This window comes from Neophocaena asiaeorientalis, unplaced genomic scaffold, assembly GCF_003031525.2.
Source record: "Neophocaena asiaeorientalis asiaeorientalis breed wild unplaced genomic scaffold, Neophocaena_asiaeorientalis_V1.1 scaffold607, whole genome shotgun sequence".
NCBI lineage: Eukaryota > Metazoa > Chordata > Mammalia > Artiodactyla > Phocoenidae > Neophocaena > Neophocaena asiaeorientalis.
This window is the reverse complement of record NW_020173405.1, coordinates 19,671-26,548: the sequence shown is the minus strand read 5'-3', so window position 1 is coordinate 26,548 and position 6,878 is coordinate 19,671.

The window sequence follows — 6,878 nt, the reverse complement described above, 5'->3', positions numbered from 1 at the left end:
CCTAGAAATTAGACTTGTCATAATTACTCTTCCTCTGTGGGTAGACTTCAGAGTCATTTCCAGTTCTTGACTATTTTGTATAATGATACAATGAATATTTTTTGTGTGTTTGAGGGCATATTTATGTGTAGAAGTAAGATTGCTGGACCAGAGGGAATGCACAAGTTTTACCTTGATGATGTCCAAATCCCTCCCTCCAAAATTATCCTGACATATACTTCTATTTATAGTATAGAGCAGTATCTGATTCCTTATACCCAATTCATATTTCTTTTCCTTTGATTGGCTTGTTCATATGCTCTGTCCATTTTTATACTCAGCTCTATGCATTTTTTTCTTTATAGATTTGTAGCATCTTTATATATTATTTATTTTTAATTGAAGTACAGTTGATTTACAATGTTATGTTACTTTCAGGTGTACAGCACAGTGATTCAGTTATATATATATATATATATTTTTTCAAATTCTTTTCCCTTATAAGTTATTACAAAATATTGAGTATAGTTCCCTGTGTTATACAGTAGGTCCTTGTTGGTTATCTATTTTATATACAGTGTAGTAGTATGTATATGTTAATCCCAAATAAATATTTCTTGAATAAATAAATAAGATATATGGGATAAGTTAGGAGTTTGGGATTAACATATATATCATTTACTTATTCAAGAAATATTTATTAAGCACCTAGTATATTCCAGAAACAATCCGAGGCACTGGGTAAATAGTGGTGAATGAAAGCACATACAGTTTCTGAAGAAGATAAACAAGCTTAAGTGCGATGGATGAAGAAAAGTTAAGCAGACAAGGAAAGTAAGAAAGAAGGTTCCAGGTAGAGGAAAACCAAGTACAAAGGCCCTGAAAGAAAGATCACCAAGAGAGCCATACAAAGACACCTTGCTACTGAGTCTGAGACTGTAGAACAAAGAAAGCAGGGCCAGGGCCATGCCTAAGAGGAGAGGGCAGAGAAATACCCATAGTTAATGAGGCTGAATTGCAGGGGGCTGGGCTGGGTTGAGAAAGTAGATGTTAAACTTAACATCTTCTTCTGTAATGGGTCTAAGTATTTGAACATGACTGTTTGTATCCATGGGTACACTGCTGCAGGAATCACCACAGTAAATCCCACTGAGCTCAGTTGTCAAAAATCTGGATTTCTTGGGGGGTGTCAGGATATGTCAGTGGTGGAGGCGAGGGCAACTACACATAGAAGCTTAGTGAGGTTTAGGGTACCTACCAGTTTCCCCAAGTCAAGGCCTCTCTTTCTTTGCAGAAGTAGTAGAAAGTTTCAACCAGATTTCTGTATCAACATGGTAGATTCAGCCAATGAGTTTATCTTCCTTTCCTTCCCCAAACCTATCTAAACTATATTAAAGCTATGCAATGTTCATGAATGTTAATCATTTGTGTATTACATGGGGAAGGGGAAATTTCCCCCTCTACCCCTCTTGAGTTCTTGTGACGGGAATTATAATAAAGTTTACACAAGACATTAACAGGAGAAAAAGAAAGAAACTTTAATTCATGCACATTAGGGAGTGGCCAAAGCAGGCAGCTTTTATACTTTTTAGACAAAGAAACAATAAATTTGTGAGGAAACTTGGGTTTTGGGTGCCCAATTAGTGAAGAATCTGAACGGAGTTTGGGCTGAAAATAGTAAATTAAAGAAGTAACAACGTTTGTTTATATAGGCTTCCTGGCCCGGAATTCCCTATCTCTGGGAGTAAGGATGTCCTTCTATCTCCAGATGCAGGGAATGCACCTTTCACTTGAGAGATTTATTTCCTGCTTTCAGGGAGACAGAAAGGAGGGTCAGAGTGTCCCTCTGTGTTAGCTGTTTCTTAAGTAACTTGAATTCAGAATAATCAATATACCAGGAGACACAATTTGGGGTGGCCTACTCTGGGCCCCAACAGTTGCCTTGGTATATTTTTTCCAAATCTGTTCCTCGAGTTTTGTTTGGGATGTTGTTGTTCCCTGGAATTTTCAGTTCTTATAAAGGAAAACATGTCGGTCTTTCCTTTGTTTGTTTGTTTTTTTTTTTGCGGTACACGGGCCTCTCACTGTCGTGGCCTCTCCCGTTGCGGAGCACAGGCTCCGGACGCGCAGGCTCGGCGGCCCTGGCTCACCGGCCCAGCCGCTCCACGGCATGTGGGATCTTCCCGGACCGGGGCACGAACCCGCGTCCCCTGCATCGGCAGGCGGACTCTCAACCACTGCGCCACCAGGGAAGCCCTGTCAGTCTTTCCTTTGTGATATTTTATTTTTTTATTTTTGTGCCAGGAGGGTGTGTTGGTGCGGGGAGTTGGGGGGAGGGAAGGGATGGTGGCTGAAGAGAGCAAGGAACACGGGTGTGCACCTAGAGGGAGGTGGGTTGCCAAGTCTAGCTGCCTAGTATAATTATTCGGCAAAGTTAAAGATCCAGAGACTCTAAAGCATATCAATATTTCTTCTTCCTCTTTCTTTAGGAGAGAACACTCTGATTAGGCTGGTAAGGATGTGGAGTTCATTGTTATATTTCATTCCCTGTAAATTACTGTATTGACATTCTGGCTTCCCACCTCAATCTCTTGTTGCAGGAGGGGGGACCCTTCCCAGAGCCTGAGAGTGGGCTCTTGTCTAACACTCAGAAATGAATTGTTTGAGGAGACACACGTGCTGGCAAAGCAAAAGACTTTATTGGGAAGGGGCGCCCGGGTGGAGAGCAGCAGCGTAAGGGAACCCAGGAGAACCGCTCTGCCACGTGGCTCGCAGTCTCGGGTTCTATGGTAACAGGGTTAATTTCCCAGTTGTCTCTGGCCAATTACTCTGACTCAGGGTCCTTCCTGGTGGTGCGTGCGTCGCTCAGCCAAGATGGATTCCAGCGAGAAGGATTCTGGGAGGCTGGTAGGACATATGGACTGGCATCTCCTCTCTCCTTTTGACCTTTCCTGAATTCTTCCGGTTGGTGGTAGCTTGTAAGTTCCGAGTTCCTTACCAGCACCTCCTGTTGAAAGAGAACTCACGCAAGTGGTTGCGCTCGTGCCTGGCCGGGATGGGCGGTTTTGGTCAGTGGTTCCCCTAACATTGGTATACACCATTATCTCCTCTTCAGAATGTTAATATAATAATGCCTGTTGAACTGCAGAGGTTAGGATCCTGTAAATCATGGTAGAGAAATTCACGATCCAATAAACATGTCCCAATTAGAAAAATGAGGATGTAGGAAAGGGGAACTCCATGAGGCTTTGTAAATTTTTTTCACTTTGCGAAACTAAAGTAATAAATATGGATTGGTAAACAAGAACAGCATTAGAACATTTTACCAATATTTAGTAATAATGAGCTGCTGTATTATTAATGTCTATGTCTTATCTCTAGAAGACTTTCAGGATGTTCTCTCTGTATTGTTTCAGTGATTTGCCCAAAATTAATTTATTGCATCTACATTTGGAAATAAGCCTTTTGATCCCAAGAGTACAGGGAACATAAGCAGTTATTAGGTGAAGTATATTTATACCATTAAATACTTTTTCTGATAACAGATTAGGCTGAGAAAGAATGACCTATAGTGCAGATAAGACCAGTCACTGGTAATAACAAGGGTGACAGAAGCTTCAGCCACAAGAAGTCATTCTCGTGTGTGCTAGGCTCAGTGCCACTAAGAACTCGTACATTATCTGCTTTAAGCCTCAATAAGAAGCATGAAAGCCTTTCACGGTTCAGGAGACGGAGGCTCAGAGACATTTAACAACTTGCCCAAGATCCCACGAGGTATATCTTAAGTTTTCTTAATTTATGGATTCATTCAACACATTTCTTGAGCACAAGCAAGGTGCCACTTGGAATTCACCAGTCAACAGCAACAACAGCATTTGTATAGGAAGAGATTTAGTATAAGGAATTGACTCACACATTTGCGGGGGCTGAGAAGTCCCACTCTCAGCCATCTGCAATCTGAGACCCAGGAAAGCCCGTGGGATAATTCAGTCTGAATCCAAAGGCCTGAGAATCAGGAACACCAAGGGTGGACGACTCCTCAGAATCTTTAAAGAATGGTGCCAGCCCAGACCCAGGCTAGACAATCTCTTGGAAGTGTCCCCACATTTACTCTTTGTACCTTAGGAGGACCCTCTTACTCTCTAAGGTTTGTGGCAATTGTGAACGACCCTGAAATGTAAAAGCTTCCGGAGAAAACACTGCACTGCTGTCTAGGGATTTGTCCAGATCTTTCCCTGCCCACTGAACTGCTTGTCTGCCACTGCCCCCAGTTCAGTTTCCTCATGTATACGTTGAAGAAGAACTGGGCAAGTTTTAAAGCCTGTTGCTGTAGTTATTGTGTTTCTCTCATCCTTGCTTTCGCTAGTAATTTTGGTCATTTTATCCCAAACACATGACCTGAAAAATGAGCATTGTTGTAACTCAGAGTTCTCTCATAGATCACTCATAAGCGTGATGGTTATTTTATGTGTCAAGTTGAATGGCCACTGGGTGCCCAGATTAAACATTGTTTCTGGGTGTTTCTGGATGAGATTAGCATTTGAATAGTGGACTCAGTGAATAGGTTGCCCTTCCCAGTGCCTGTGGGCATCATCCAATCCATTGAGGGCCTGAATAGAAAACAAGGCAGAGAGAGGAAGGAGGAATTCACCCCTTCCCACCTGGGCTGTGGCTCTTCTGCCCCTGAGGTTCCTGGTCCTCAGCCTCTCATATCCGGCCTGGAATCTACATCCCTGAGTCCCCTGGTTCTCAGACCTTATAAGAAGAGACATTAGAGAGCTTGCCTTCTCTCTCTGCTATGTGAGGACACAGCAAGAAGGTGACTGTCTGCAAGCCAGGAAGAGAGTCCTCACCAGACACTGACCGTGCTGGCACCTTGATCTTGGATCTCCAGCCTCCAGAACCATGAGTAATACATTTCTGTTGTTTAAGCCACCTGGCCTATGGTATTTTGTTATGGCAGCCCTAGCTGATAAGACACGAGCTTCCTAGGTGTTTCCTCTTTTCACCTTAATTTGAGCACTGCTGCTGTAGTGGAGTGAGAAGAGGGCGAGGAGAGCGTGGGTGAGGTGCTGGAGGCAGCCATATGGATTAGAAGGTGATGCATTGTGAGGGCTTAGGTGAAGGACAGAGGAAGACTGAGTCAAGGCATCTACAGTGAACCTGGGAGGGAGGAAAAGATCTAGGGTAGGTAAGAGATTTGACAACAAGATCAATTTTACAAGGAGGATTTAAAACATGGAAAATTGAGGAATGCTCCCAAATTTCAGGCTGGTGTGATTATGTCAGAAGATGGAGTCATTTGGCCAAGATGGCGCACTGGATGTGTATCACATGGACCCCAGCAGGCCTAGAATTCCCCTCACTCTCCATGAATCTCCCCTTCACAAAATGCCCCAAACCTTCCACCACCTCTCCAGCAAAGCTTGAATACAAAACCAGTTTTGTGCTTCATCTCACATATCTTTCCCACCACGATAATTTATCAGAACTCAAAAGAAGCCAGTCATTTCCTTGTTTCATGTTAAGATAACCTAATTAGCAGTAATCAGTCTATTTCATAGAATATTTGCACAGATGCTTTCCTGAACTCATGCACAGCACTAAAAAAGATGAAAAAATATACAGCATAAATAAATAACAGGTGCTGGCCTAATTAAGGGCACACTCCATAGGGCAGGTTTCTAATTCTTGAGTGCCGGCCCCTACAATTTAAATTTTCTTGTAAAGGTGATAAAGCAAACCTGGAATTAAGTCCATGCGTTTAGGCTATAGAATAGACAAGGGACAGCATGTTTTAGTGTCAACAGCAGGACAGCAAGGACTTGGGAGCTTTTGCCCCTCACCAGCAGTGCAACGCTAGGTAAGTTACTTAACCATTTGTAAACACTGATTTCTCATCTGTAAAATGGAATAAAATACCCACCTTGCATGGTTATTGTGAGGACTAGAAATAATAACAGGACTCGCGGGTTAGATGCTCAAATGCAAGCTACTGTCATCCTTTCCCTTCGTGGTGGGTCCAATTGAGGCTGCTCGGGGATAGAGCCAGGCCCCTTTGGTACATCTCAGGCGCACTGCCCTCCCCTCCATGCTGCCAACCCACCCATTGTATTTCTGCCATTTTCTGGGAGATTAAAGGGGAAGATATAGCAAACGCATGGGGAAGCAGCAACCGAAGCCTGCACTGAGGCAGTGGCATTTGGGATGGCTTTGAGGAATTAGTCAGATTTAGTGGTTTGGGGGAAAGATTGAAGGAAAAATGGAGAGGAAAGTACAATGATCTGCCCAGTTTCCGGTTTGGCCCCCTGGGTGGGTGATGATGGTGCCATTGACCCGAAGACAGAATACAAGGGGAGTTAGGAGCAACATGTACAACTGAACAGGCTGTGTACTGCACAAAGGTGTCCAGCTGAGGGGGTAAGTGGGTGCTGACATGACCTTGGCATCTTTGAATAATTCACACAAAGACACTTCATAGGCTAGAGCCCCTAGAAGGGGAATCAAATTAGGGGAGATAATCCTGTGTCCCTTTTCACTGTTCTCTATTTAAATTAGATCATAACTGGAGCATGAGTCTGTCATCCTTTGAAATCCCTTTTAAAGAAATTTTTTCCAGAAATAATATATAGACTTACTTAATTTACCAGGCAGCCCAGGTCACATTTCACTCCTAAAGATATGCCTCAAAAGTGCCCCTTGGTTCATAAGAAAGTGTCCAAATCTCTTAACACAAAGAGCCCTCCATGGTCCAGGGCCTGCCTCCTTGCCAGCCTCATACCCACTCTGGCCAGGGCTGGCCTCACTATCCCACACTTGCTACATTTACGTGTTTCTCTGCCCAGAATGGCCTCCTCCCCTTTATCTTTTTTTTTTTTTTTTTTTTTTTTTTTTTTTTT